The following is a 12,606-nucleotide window of genomic DNA, read 5'->3' on the forward strand; positions in this document are numbered from 1 at the left end:
GAGCAGAAAGCACCATAAGCTGCTATGGTGCAACTCTTATGTTGACTAGAAACTTTAATATGATGATGCTCTTCTTTTGATATTTCTTTGAGTTAAATTGTATTGTATGTAGCTGACACAGCACTGTTTGCAGCTCCTCAGTTTATGGTTATCCCGTGACAACAATGTATTCATCATATTTATTATTCTACAAAAGAATTTTTAAATGCACTGATGTGGTGTTTGCATGCTATGCAAGATGGCACATCATGGAAACTTTATAAGGAGCATCGCATATGATATGTGATATTTGGCACCTGGAGGAGTCGGACACGCAGATCCTGAAAAGAAGTAAAGACTCTTTAGCAAAAGCCGTCTTTATTCTGAGTCTAATCTTTACTTTTAGTGAAATGATTTATGAAAACCAATCAGCTGCTCCAGGTGAGGCTCGAACTCACAACCTCGGCATGGCTCAGTGCAAGTACTGCTGTATAAGTACCGCGCGCTAACCGATTGCGCCACTGGAGCTCACTGTTTTCATTTCTCCCCATTTGAGCCATCTAGTGCAAACCAAGTAGATACTACACTGCTCCATTATTCACTGAACAAGATCGACTCACATGCTAGCATGTTATCATGACTATTAAAAATACAGTCCAAATGGAATAGATTTGATAATTCTGCTATATCATGTGCTCTGTCTATTGAACACCCCATACATTTGCCGTTCTGACACAGTCTAGGATAAACTTATGCTTATTTTTAATTAGCACATAGTTAGAATTTCCCCAAAAATGAAATATAGGCCCCTAAGGCAGACGAGGTGGCCGAGTGGTTAAGGCGATGGACTGCTAATCCATTGTGCTCTGCACGCGTGGGTTCGAATCCCACCTTCGTCGGAAAGCCATCAGACACTCTTTTGAAGGTGAGCATGTCTCAAAGTACAATTACACTCTCTTTCAAGACACTGCCATAATCCACTAGAAGGGCCCAACTGACTAGTCCATTATGGCATTTTATGTCAAATAAAGGGAAGTATTTTGTGCTTAATTGAAATTAGATCTTTCATGAAGTGTCCAGAGGATTGCCTATTCCTCACTCCTGGCCTTCCAACCAGTTTGGATAGATAGACTGATAAGAAAGCATTTCTTACTCCTAAAGTTTCAGCCGTCTCAAGTGTATGAGTGTTTACATTTGTCTGCCCCACAGAGACAGATCACTTCTAATAAGTGAGTTCTCTATCTGTCACTGATTGCGGACATACTCTCTAGAGCTTTCAGTATGGTCATAAATGTGAATACTCTTATGTTCTCAAATCAAAATGGAGTTTTTCCTACTTTCAAGAAAAGTGTCTTAAGCATGCTCTTCGATTTGTGCACGCATGTAGTCATTCAAATGCAACTGCATTTCCATACAGAGTCTCAAAATCATAGATATCGTCATACCGCAGTAAGAATACATGTTGCGATTTACAAACTGCAGCCAGGCCGGCCTTGTAGCTCAGTGGCAGAGCACTGGTCTTGTAAACCAGGGGTCATGAGTTCAAGCCTCATCAGGGCCTTTTTATATGTGTGTTTCTGTATGTTGTTTTCGAGTCATTCTTTCTAGGACTCACACCTTGTCTTAAGTTTGCTTATTGACAAGCTTCCCTTTCCTGCTTTCATCTTATCAAGAAGACTTCATGAAAACCATTGAACCATAAACTATTGCCTCACCCCTTCCGATCGCCTGACGAACGCCTGACAAACGCCATTCTCACCCCGCCGGGCAAGCATTCTCACCCCGCCGGGCAAGCCCTGCCGGGCAAAGCCAAATAAGCCATGCATATTTAAAGTTCCTTTGAAAGGCAGAGCGAGGACTAGGACGTCTGTTCCGACTGAGTCTGCATCCACAGAAAGGATGAAATAAGGCTCTAGAAATTTCACCAAGGAGATATGAACTTCATCCCCCTTAAAATACTTTTTCTCCCAGATACCCCGGCTCTTAGTCAAATGAGGTTAATCTTCAAAACCCCACCCCCACTAACCATAAATATTCACCTCTCCTGCTGTCCATTCAATTGATACAAGGTATCTTGTACATGGAGAGAATGTGAGAAAAAGCAGAATTGCTTCATAGATTTGGTGACCTTGGATGGGTGGGCTGGATAAAGAAGTGAACTTGGTTTCCGGAAAGGGAGTATCATGATGGGAATGAGGAAAAGAGAACATGGACCACATTCACAGGTTAGAGAAATAAATGTAATAGGTTCAATGGTTTTGAAAAGCTAACTTTGAGCAGGAATTGTTTTTTAAAATTGCAAAGAATTGAAAAAGTCAATGTGGGATTGGAGGCACAATCTGAGCAGAAAGCACCATAAGCTGCTATGGTGCAACTCTTATGTTGACTAGAAACTTTAATATGATGATGCTCTTCTTTTGATATTTCTTTGAGTTAAATTGTATTGTATGTAGCTGACACAGCACTGTTTGCAGCTCCTCAGTTTATGGTTATCCCGTGACAACAATGTATTCATCATATTTATTATTCTACAAAAGAATTTTTAAATGCACTGATGTGGTGTTTGCATGCTATGCAAGATGGCACATCATGGAAACTTTATAAGGAGCATCGCATATGATATGTGATATTTGGCACCTGGAGGAGTCGGACACGCAGATCCTGAAAAGAAGTAAAGACTCTTTAGCAAAAGCCGTCTTTATTCTGAGTCTAATCTTTACTTTTAGTGAAATGGTTTATGAAAACCAATCAGCTGCTCCAGGTGAGGCTCGAACTCACAACCTCGGCATGGCTCAGTGCAAGTACTGCTGTATAAGTACCGCGCGCTAACCGATTGCGCCACTGGAGCTCACTGTTTTCATTTCTCCCCATTTGAGCCATCTAGTGCAAACCAAGTAGATACTGCACTGCTCCATTATTCACTGAACAAGATCGACTCACATGCTAGCATGTTATCATGACTATTAAAAATACAGTCCAAATGGAATAGATTTGATAATTCTGCTATATCATGTGCTCTGTCTATTGAACACCCCATACATTTGCCGTTCTGACACAGTCTAGGATAAACTTATGCTTATTTTTAATTAGCACATAGTTAGAATTTCCCCAAAAATGAAATATAGGCCCCTAAGGCAGACGAGGTGGCCGAGTGGTTAAGACGATGGACTGCTAATCCATTGTGCTCTGCACGCGTGGGTTCGAATCCCACCTTCGTCGGAAAGCCATCAGACACTCTTTTTAAGGTGAGCATGTCTCGAAGTACAATTACACTCTCTTTCAAGACACTGCCATAATCCACTAGAAGGGCCCAACTGACTAGTCCATTATGGCATTTTATGTCAAATAAAGGGAAGTATTTTGTGCTTAATTGAAATTAGATCTTTCATGAAGTGTCCAGAGGTTTGCCTATTCCTCACTCCTGGCCTTCCAACCAGTTTGGATAGATAGACTGATAAGAAAGCATTTCTTACTCCTAAAGTTTCAGCCGTCTCAAGTGTATGAGTGTTTACATTTGTCTGCCCCACAGAGACAGATCACTTCTAATAAGTGAGTTCTCTATCTGTCACTGATTGCGGACATACTCTCTAGAGCTTTCAGTATGGTCATAAATGTGAATACTCTTATGTTCTCAAATCAAAATGGAGTTTTTCCTACTTTCAAGAAAAGTGTCTTAAGCATGCTCTTCGATTTGTGCACGCATGTAGTCATTCAAATGCAACTGCATTTCCATACAGAGTCTCAAAATCATAGATATCGTCATACCGCAGTAAGAATACATGTTGCGATTTACAAACTGCAGGCAGGCCGGCCTTGTAGCTCAGTGGCAGAGCACTGGTCTTGTAAACCAGGGGTCATGAGTTCAAGCCTCATCAGGGCCTTTTTATATGTGTGTTTCTGTATGTTGTTTTCGAGTCATTCTGTCTAGGACTCACACCTTGTCTTAAGTTTGCTTATTGACAAGCTTCCCTTTCCTGCTTTCATCTTATCAAGAAGACTTCATGAAAACCATTGAACCATAAACTATTGCCTCACCCCTTCCGATCGCCTGACGAACGCCTGACAAACGCCATTCTCACCCCGCCGGACAAGCCCTGCCGGGCAAAGCCAAATAAGCCATGCATATTTAAAGTTCCTTTGAAAGGCAGAGCGAGGACTAGGACGTCTGTTCCGACTGAGTCTGCATCCACAGAAAGGATGAAATAAGGCTCTAGAAATTTCACCAAGGAGATATGAACTTCATCCCCCTTAAAATACTTTTTCTCCCAGATACCCCGGCTCTTAGTCAAATGAGGTTAATCTTCAAAACCCCACCCCCACTAACCATAAATATTCACCTCTCCTGCTGTCCATTCAATTGATACAAGGTATCTTGTACATGGAGAGAATGTGAGAAAAAGCAGAATTGCTTCATAGATTTGGTGACCTTGGATGGGTGGGCTGGATAAAGAAGTGAACTTGGTTTCCGGAAAGGGAGTATCATGATGGGAATGAGGAAAAGAGAACATGGACCACATTCACAGGTTAGAGAAATAAATGTAATAGGTTCAATGGTTTTGAAAAGCTAACTTTGACCAGGAATTGTTTTTTAAAATTGCAAAGAATTGAAAAAGTCAATGTGGGATTGGAGGCACAATCTGAGCAGAAAGCACCATAAGCTGCTATGGTGCAACTCTTATGTTGACTAGAAACTTTAATATGATGATGCTCTTCTTTTGATATTTCTTTGAGTTAAATTGTATTGTATGTAGCTGACACAGCACTGTTTGCAGCTCCTCAGTTTATGGTTATCCCGTGACAACAATGTATTCATCATATTTATTATTCTACAAAAGAATTTTTAAATGCACTGATGTGGTGTTTGCATGCTATGCAAGATGGCACATCATGGAAACTTTATAAGGAGCATCGCATATGATATGTGATATTTGGCACCTGGAGGAGTCGGACACGCAGATCCTGAAAAGAAGTAAAGACTCTTTAGCAAAAGCCGTCTTTATTCTGAGTCTAATCTTTACTTTTAGTGAAATGATTTATGAAAACCAATCAGCTGCTCCAGGTGAGGCTCGAACTCACAACCTCGGCATGGCTCAGTGCAAGTACTGCTGTATAAGTACCGCGCGCTAACCGATTGCGCCACTGGAGCTCACTGTTTTCATTTCTCCCCATTTGAGCCATCTAGTGCAAACCAAGTAGATACTACACTGCTCCATTATTCACTGAACAAGATCGACTCACATGCTAGCATGTTATCATGACTATTAAAAATACAGTCCAAATGGAATAGATTTGATAATTCTGCTATATCATGTGCTCTGTCTATTGAACACCCCATACATTTGCCGTTCTGACACAGTCTAGGATAAACTTATGCTTATTTTTAATTAGCACATAGTTAGAATTTCCCCAAAAATGAAATATAGGCCCCTAAGGCAGACGAGGTGGCCGAGTGGTTAAGGCGATGGACTGCTAATCCATTGTGCTCTGCACGCGTGGGTTCGAATCCCACCTTCGTCGGAAAGCCATCAGACACTCTTTTGAAGGTGAGCATGTCTCAAAGTACAATTACACTCTCTTTCAAGACACTGCCATAATCCACTAGAAGGGCCCAACTGACTAGTCCATTATGGCATTTTATGTCAAATAAAGGGAAGTATTTTGTGCTTAATTGAAATTAGATCTTTCATGAAGTGTCCAGAGGATTGCCTATTCCTCACTCCTGGCCTTCCAACCAGTTTGGATAGATAGACTGATAAGAAAGCATTTCTTACTCCTAAAGTTTCAGCCGTCTCAAGTGTATGAGTGTTTACATTTGTCTGCCCCACAGAGACAGATCACTTCTAATAAGTGAGTTCTCTATCTGTCACTGATTGCGGACATACTCTCTAGAGCTTTCAGTATGGTCATAAATGTGAATACTCTTATGTTCTCAAATCAAAATGGAGTTTTTCCTACTTTCAAGAAAAGTGTCTTAAGCATGCTCTTCGATTTGTGCACGCATGTAGTCATTCAAATGCAACTGCATTTCCATACAGAGTCTCAAAATCATAGATATCGTCATACCGCAGTAAGAATACATGTTGCGATTTACAAACTGCAGCCAGGCCGGCCTTGTAGCTCAGTGGCAGAGCACTGGTCTTGTAAACCAGGGGTCATGAGTTCAAGCCTCATCAGGGCCTTTTTATATGTGTGTTTCTGTATGTTGTTTTCGAGTCATTCTTTCTAGGACTCACACCTTGTCTTAAGTTTGCTTATTGACAAGCTTCCCTTTCCTGCTTTCATCTTATCAAGAAGACTTCATGAAAACCATTGAACCATAAACTATTGCCTCACCCCTTCCGATCGCCTGACGAACGCCTGACAAACGCCATTCTCACCCCGCCGGGCAAGCATTCTCACCCCGCCGGGCAAGCCCTGCCGGGCAAAGCCAAATAAGCCATGCATATTTAAAGTTCCTTTGAAAGGCAGAGCGAGGACTAGGATGTCTGTTCCGACTGAGTCTGCATCCACAGAAAGGATGAAATAAGGCTCTAGAAATTTCACCAAGGAGATATGAACTTCATCCCCCTTAAAATACTTTTTCTCCCAGATACCCCGGCTCTTAGTCAAATGAGGTTAATCTTCAAAACCCCACCCCCACTAACCATAAATATTCACCTCTCCTGCTGTCCATTCAATTGATACAAGGTATCTTGTACATGGAGAGAATGTGAGAAAAAGCAGAATTGCTTCATAGATTTGGTGACCTTGGATGGGTGGGCTGGATAAAGAAGTGAACTTGGTTTCCGGAAAGGGAGTATCATGATGGGAATGAGGAAAAGAGAACATGGACCACATTCACAGGTTAGAGAAATAAATGTAATAGGTTCAATGGTTTTGAAAAGCTAACTTTGAGCAGGAATTGTTTTTTAAAATTGCAAAGAATTGAAAAAGTCAATGTGGGATTGGAGGCACAATCTGAGCAGAAAGCACCATAAGCTGCTATGGTGCAACTCTTATGTTGACTAGAAACTTTAATATGATGATGCTCTTCTTTTGATATTTCTTTGAGTTAAATTGTATTGTATGTAGCTGACACAGCACTGTTTGCAGCTCCTCAGTTTATGGTTATCCCGTGACAACAATGTATTCATCATATTTATTATTCTACAAAAGAATTTTTAAATGCACTGATGTGGTGTTTGCATGCTATGCAAGATGGCACATCATGGAAACTTTATAAGGAGCATCGCATATGATATGTGATATTTGGCACCTGGAGGAGTCGGACACGCAGATCCTGAAAAGAAGTAAAGACTCTTTAGCAAAAGCCGTCTTTATTCTGAGTCTAATCTTTACTTTTAGTGAAATGGTTTATGAAAACCAATCAGCTGCTCCAGGTGAGGCTCGAACTCACAACCTCGGCATGGCTCAGTGCAAGTACTGCTGTATAAGTACCGCGCGCTAACCGATTGCGCCACTGGAGCTCAATGTTTTCATTTCTCCCCATTTGAGCCATCTAGTGCAAACCAAGTAGATACTGCACTGCTCCATTATTCACTGAACAAGATCGACTCACATGCTAGCATGTTATCATGACTATTAAAAATACAGTCCAAATGGAATAGATTTGATAATTCTGCTATATCATGTGCTCTGTCTATTGAACACCCCATACATTTGCCGTTCTGACACAGTCTAGGATAAACTTATGCTTATTTTTAATTAGCACATAGTTAGAATTTCCCCAAAAATGAAATATAGGCCCCTAAGGCAGACGAGGTGGCCGAGTGGTTAAGGCGATTGACTGCTAATCCATTGTGCTCTGCACGCGTGGGTTCTAATCCCACCTTCGTCGGAAAGCCATCAGACACTCTTTTTAAGGTGAGCATGTCTCGAAGTACAATTACACTCTCTTTCAAGACACTGCCATAATCCACTAGAAGGGCCCAACTGACTAGTCCATTATGGCATTTTATGTCAAATAAAGGGAAGTATTTTGTGCTTAATTGAAATTAGATCTTTCATGAAGTGTCCAGAGGATTGCCTATTCCTCACTCCTGGCCTTCCAACCAGTTTGGATAGATAGACTGATAAGAAAGCATTTCTTACTCCTAAAGTTTCAGCCGTCTCAAGTGTATGAGTGTTTACATTTGTCTGCCCCACAGAGACAGATCACTTCTAATAAGTGAGTTCTCTATCTGTCACTGATTGCGGACATACTCTCTAGAGCTTTCAGTATGGTCATAAATGTGAATACTCTTATGTTCTCAAATCAAAATGGAGTTTTTCCTACTTTCAAGAAAAGTGTCTTAAGCATGCTCTTCGATTTGTGCACGCATGTAGTCATTCAAATGCAACTGCATTTCTATACAGAGTCTCAAAATCATAGATATCGTCATACCGCAGTAAGAATACATGTTGCGATTTACAAACTGCAGGCAGGCCGGCCTTGTAGCTCAGTGGCAGAGCACTGGTCTTGTAAACCAGGGGTCATGAGTTCAAGCCTCATCAGGGCCTTTTTATATGTGTGTTTCTGTATGTTGTTTTCGAGTCATTCTTTCTAGGACTCACACCTTGTCTTAAGTTTGCTTATTGACAAGCTTCCCTTTCCTGCTTTCATCTTATCAAGAAGACTTCATGAAAACCATTGAACCATAAACTATTGCCTCACCCCTTCCGATCGCCTGACGAACGCCTGACAAACGCCATTCTCACCCCGCCGGGCAAGCCCTGCCGGGCAAAGCCAAATAAGCCATGCATATTTAAAGTTCCTTTGAAAGGCAGAGCGAGGACTAGGACGTCTGTTCCGACTGAGTCTGCATCCACAGAAAGGATGAAATAAGGCTCTAGAAATTTCACCAAGGAGATATGAACTTCATCCCCCTTAAAATACTTTTTCTCCCAGATACCCCGGCTCTTAGTCAAATGAGGTTAATCTTCAAAACCCCACCCCCACTAACCATAAATATTCACCTCTCCTGCTGTCCATTCAATTGATACAAGGTATCTTGTACATGGAGAGAATGTGAGAAAAAGCAGAATTGCTTCATAGATTTGGTGACCTTGGATGGGTGGGCTGGATAAAGAAGTGAACTTGGTTTCCGGAAAGGGAGTATCATGATGGGAATGAGGAAAAGAGAACATGGACCACATTCACAGGTTAGAGAAATAAATGTAATAGGTTCAATGGTTTTGAAAAGCTAACTTTGAGCAGGAATTGTTTTTTAAAATTGCAAAGAATTGAAAAAGTCAATGTGGGATTGGAGGCACAATCTGAGCAGAAAGCACCATAAGCTGCTATGGTGCAACTCTTATGTTGACTAGAAACTTTAATATGATGATGCTCTTCTTTTGATATTTCTTTGAGTTAAATTGTATTGTATGTAGCTGACACAGCACTGTTTGCAGCTCCTCAGTTTATGGTTATCCCGTGACAACAATGTATTCATCATATTTATTATTCTACAAAAGAATTTTTAAATGCACTGATGTGGTGTTTGCATGCTATGCAAGATGGCACATCATGGAAACTTTATAAGGAGCATCGCATATGATATGTGATATTTGGCACCTGGAGGAGTCGGACACGCAGATCCTGAAAAGAAGTAAAGACTCTTTAGCAAAAGCCGTCTTTATTCTGAGTCTAATCTTTACTTTTAGTGAAATGATTTATGAAAACCAATCAGCTGCTCCAGGTGAGGCTCGAACTCACAACCTCGGCATGGCTCAGTGCAAGTACTGCTGTATAAGTACCGCGCGCTAACCGATTGCGCCACTGGAGCTCACTGTTTTCATTTCTCCCCATTTGAGCCATCTAGTGCAAACCAAGTAGATACTGCACTGCTCCATTATTCACTGAACAAGATCGACTCACATGCTAGCATGTTATCATGACTATTAAAAATACAGTCCAAATGGAATAGATTTGATAATTCTGCTATATCATGTGCTCTGTCTATTGAACACCCCATACATTTGCCGTTCTGACACAGTCTAGGATAAACTTATGCTTATTTTTAATTAGCACATAGTTAGAATTTCCCCAAAAATGAAATATAGGCCCCTAAGGCAGGCGAGGTGGCCGAGTGGTTAAGGCGATGGACTGCTAATCCATTGTGCTCTGCACGCGTGGGTTCGAATCCCACCTTTGTCGGAAAGCCATCAGACACTCTTTTGAAGGTGAGCATGTCTCGAAGTACAATTACACTCTCTTTCAAGACACTGCCATAATCCACTAGAAGGGCCCAACTGACTAGTCCATTATGGCATTTTATGTCAAATAAAGGGAAGTATTTTGTGCTTAATTGAAATTAGATCTTTCATGAAGTGTCCAGAGGATTGCCTATTCCTCACTCCTGGCCTTCCAACCAGTTTGGATAGATAGACTGATAAGAAAGCATTTCTTACTCCTAAAGTTTCAGCCGTCTCAAGTGTATGAGTGTTTACATTTGTCTGCCCCACAGAGACAGATCACTTCTAATAAGTGAGTTCTCTATCTGTCACTGATTGCGGACATACTCTCTAGAGCTTTCAGTATGGTCATAAATGTGAATTCTCTTATGTTCTCAAATCAAAATGGAGTTTTTCCTACTTTCAAGAAAAGTGTCTTAAGCATGCTCTTCGATTTGTGCACGCATGTAGTCATTCAAATGCAACTGCATTTCCATACAGAGTCTCAAAATCATAGATATCGTCATACCGCAGTAAGAATACATGTTGCGATTTACAAACTGCAGGCAGGCCGGCCTTGTAGCTCAGTGGCAGAGCACTGGTCTTGTAAACCAGGGGTCATGAGTTCAAGCCTCATCAGGGCCTTTTTATATGTGTGTTTCTGTATGTTGTTTTCGAGTCATTCTGTCTAGGACTCACACCTTGTCTTAAGTTTGCTTATTGACAAGCTTCCCTTTCCTGCTTTCATCTTATCAAGAAGACTTCATGAAAACCATTGAACCATAAACTATTGCCTCACCCCTTCCGATCGCCTGACGAACGCCTGACAAACGCCATTCTCACCCCGCCGGACAAGCCCTGCCGGGCAAAGCCAAATAAGCCATGCATATTTAAAGTTCCTTTGAAAGGCAGAGCGAGGACTAGGACGTCTGTTCCGACTGAGTCTGCATCCACAGAAAGGATGAAATAAGGCTCTAGAAATTTCACCAAGGAGATATGAACTTCATCCCCCTTAAAATACTTTTTCTCCCAGATACCCCGGCTCTTAGTCAAATGAGGTTAATCTTCAAAACCCCACCCCCACTAACCATAAATATTCACCTCTCCTGCTGTCCATTCAATTGATACAAGGTATCTTGTACATGGAGAGAATGTGAGAAAAAGCAGAATTGCTTCATAGATTTGGTGACCTTGGATGGGTGGGCTGGATAAAGAAGTGAACTTGGTTTCCGGAAAGGGAGTATCATGATGGGAATGAGGAAAAGAGAACATGGACCACATTCACAGGTTAGAGAAATAAATGTAATAGGTTCAATGGTTTTGAAAAGCTAACTTTGACCAGGAATTGTTTTTTAAAATTGCAAAGAATTGAAAAAGTCAATGTGGGATTGGAGGCACAATCTGAGCAGAAAGCACCATAAGCTGCTATGGTGCAACTCTTATGTTGACTAGAAACTTTAATATGATGATGCTCTTCTTTTGATATTTCTTTGAGTTAAATTGTATTGTATGTAGCTGACACAGCACTGTTTGCAGCTCCTCAGTTTATGGTTATCCCGTGACAACAATGTATTCATCATATTTATTATTCTACAAAAGAATTTTTAAATGCACTGATGTGGTGTTTGCATGCTATGCAAGATGGCACATCATGGAAACTTTATAAGGAGCATCGCATATGATATGTGATATTTGGCACCTGGAGGAGTCGGACACGCAGATCCTGAAAAGAAGTAAAGACTCTTTAGCAAAAGCCGTCTTTATTCTGAGTCTAATCTTTACTTTTAGTGAAATGATTTATGAAAACCAATCAGCTGCTCCAGGTGAGGCTCGAACTCACAACCTCGGCATGGCTCAGTGCAAGTACTGCTGTATAAGTACCGCGCGCTAACCGATTGCGCCACTGGAGCTCACTGTTTTCATTTCTCCCCATTTGAGCCATCTAGTGCAAACCAAGTAGATACTACACTGCTCCATTATTCACTGAACAAGATCGACTCACATGCTAGCATGTTATCATGACTATTAAAAATACAGTCCAAATGGAATAGATTTGATAATTCTGCTATATCATGTGCTCTGTCTATTGAACACCCCATACATTTGCCGTTCTGACACAGTCTAGGATAAACTTATGCTTATTTTTAATTAGCACATAGTTAGAATTTCCCCAAAAATGAAATATAGGCCCCTAAGGCAGACGAGGTGGCCGAGTGGTTAAGGCGATGGACTGCTAATCCATTGTGCTCTGCACGCGTGGGTTCGAATCCCACCTTCGTCGGAAAGCCATCAGACACTCTTTTGAAGGTGAGCATGTCTCAAAGTACAATTACACTCTCTTTCAAGACACTGCCATAATCCACTAGAAGGGCCCAACTGACTAGTCCATTATGGCATTTTATGTCAAATAAAGGGAAGTATTTTGTGCTTAATTGAAATTAGATCTTTCATGAAGTGTCCAGAGGATTGCCTATT

General features: G+C 41.1%; 17 non-coding genes across 17 annotated transcripts; 11 read left to right on the forward strand and 6 right to left on the reverse strand.

The window, feature by feature from the left end:
• Positions 1-412: 412 nt before the first annotated feature.
• On the reverse strand, positions 413-507 carry TRNAI-UAU (transfer RNA isoleucine (anticodon UAU)). The gene is made up of 2 exons: positions 470-507; positions 413-448 (listed from the first exon to the last, which is right to left on the reverse strand). It is a non-coding gene; the product is annotated as a tRNA-Ile (tRNA).
• Positions 508-796: 289 nt separating this feature from the next.
• TRNAS-GCU (transfer RNA serine (anticodon GCU)) lies at positions 797-878 on the forward strand. The gene has a single exon. It is a non-coding gene; the product is annotated as a tRNA-Ser (tRNA).
• Positions 879-1,468: 590 nt separating this feature from the next.
• Positions 1,469-1,540, forward strand: TRNAT-UGU (transfer RNA threonine (anticodon UGU)). The gene has a single exon. It is a non-coding gene; the product is annotated as a tRNA-Thr (tRNA).
• Positions 1,541-2,732: 1,192 nt separating this feature from the next.
• On the reverse strand, positions 2,733-2,827 carry TRNAI-UAU (transfer RNA isoleucine (anticodon UAU)). The gene is made up of 2 exons: positions 2,790-2,827; positions 2,733-2,768 (listed from the first exon to the last, which is right to left on the reverse strand). It is a non-coding gene; the product is annotated as a tRNA-Ile (tRNA).
• A 289-nt stretch (positions 2,828-3,116) lies between these two features.
• Positions 3,117-3,198, forward strand: TRNAS-GCU (transfer RNA serine (anticodon GCU)). Its single transcript has one exon. It is a non-coding gene; the product is annotated as a tRNA-Ser (tRNA).
• Positions 3,199-3,788: 590 nt separating this feature from the next.
• TRNAT-UGU (transfer RNA threonine (anticodon UGU)) lies at positions 3,789-3,860 on the forward strand. Its single transcript has one exon. It is a non-coding gene; the product is annotated as a tRNA-Thr (tRNA).
• A 1,170-nt stretch (positions 3,861-5,030) lies between these two features.
• TRNAI-UAU (transfer RNA isoleucine (anticodon UAU)) lies at positions 5,031-5,125 on the reverse strand. Its single transcript has 2 exons — positions 5,088-5,125; positions 5,031-5,066 (listed from the first exon to the last, which is right to left on the reverse strand). It is a non-coding gene; the product is annotated as a tRNA-Ile (tRNA).
• Positions 5,126-5,414: 289 nt separating this feature from the next.
• TRNAS-GCU (transfer RNA serine (anticodon GCU)) lies at positions 5,415-5,496 on the forward strand. The gene has a single exon. It is a non-coding gene; the product is annotated as a tRNA-Ser (tRNA).
• A 590-nt stretch (positions 5,497-6,086) lies between these two features.
• Positions 6,087-6,158, forward strand: TRNAT-UGU (transfer RNA threonine (anticodon UGU)). Its single transcript has one exon. It is a non-coding gene; the product is annotated as a tRNA-Thr (tRNA).
• Positions 6,159-7,350: 1,192 nt separating this feature from the next.
• TRNAI-UAU (transfer RNA isoleucine (anticodon UAU)) lies at positions 7,351-7,445 on the reverse strand. Its single transcript has 2 exons — positions 7,408-7,445; positions 7,351-7,386 (listed from the first exon to the last, which is right to left on the reverse strand). It is a non-coding gene; the product is annotated as a tRNA-Ile (tRNA).
• A 289-nt stretch (positions 7,446-7,734) lies between these two features.
• Positions 7,735-7,816, forward strand: TRNAS-GCU (transfer RNA serine (anticodon GCU)). The gene has a single exon. It is a non-coding gene; the product is annotated as a tRNA-Ser (tRNA).
• Positions 7,817-8,406: 590 nt separating this feature from the next.
• Positions 8,407-8,478, forward strand: TRNAT-UGU (transfer RNA threonine (anticodon UGU)). The gene has a single exon. It is a non-coding gene; the product is annotated as a tRNA-Thr (tRNA).
• Positions 8,479-9,648: 1,170 nt separating this feature from the next.
• TRNAI-UAU (transfer RNA isoleucine (anticodon UAU)) lies at positions 9,649-9,743 on the reverse strand. The gene is made up of 2 exons: positions 9,706-9,743; positions 9,649-9,684 (listed from the first exon to the last, which is right to left on the reverse strand). It is a non-coding gene; the product is annotated as a tRNA-Ile (tRNA).
• A 289-nt stretch (positions 9,744-10,032) lies between these two features.
• On the forward strand, positions 10,033-10,114 carry TRNAS-GCU (transfer RNA serine (anticodon GCU)). Its single transcript has one exon. It is a non-coding gene; the product is annotated as a tRNA-Ser (tRNA).
• Positions 10,115-10,704: 590 nt separating this feature from the next.
• Positions 10,705-10,776, forward strand: TRNAT-UGU (transfer RNA threonine (anticodon UGU)). Its single transcript has one exon. It is a non-coding gene; the product is annotated as a tRNA-Thr (tRNA).
• A 1,170-nt stretch (positions 10,777-11,946) lies between these two features.
• TRNAI-UAU (transfer RNA isoleucine (anticodon UAU)) lies at positions 11,947-12,041 on the reverse strand. Its single transcript has 2 exons — positions 12,004-12,041; positions 11,947-11,982 (listed from the first exon to the last, which is right to left on the reverse strand). It is a non-coding gene; the product is annotated as a tRNA-Ile (tRNA).
• A 289-nt stretch (positions 12,042-12,330) lies between these two features.
• TRNAS-GCU (transfer RNA serine (anticodon GCU)) lies at positions 12,331-12,412 on the forward strand. The gene has a single exon. It is a non-coding gene; the product is annotated as a tRNA-Ser (tRNA).
• The last annotated feature ends 194 nt before the right edge of the window (positions 12,413-12,606 follow it).

The sequence above is a fragment of the Lissotriton vulgaris genome, chromosome 5 (assembly GCF_964263255.1).
Source record: "Lissotriton vulgaris chromosome 5, aLisVul1.2, whole genome shotgun sequence".
Taxonomy (NCBI): Eukaryota; Metazoa; Chordata; class Amphibia; order Caudata; family Salamandridae; genus Lissotriton; species Lissotriton vulgaris.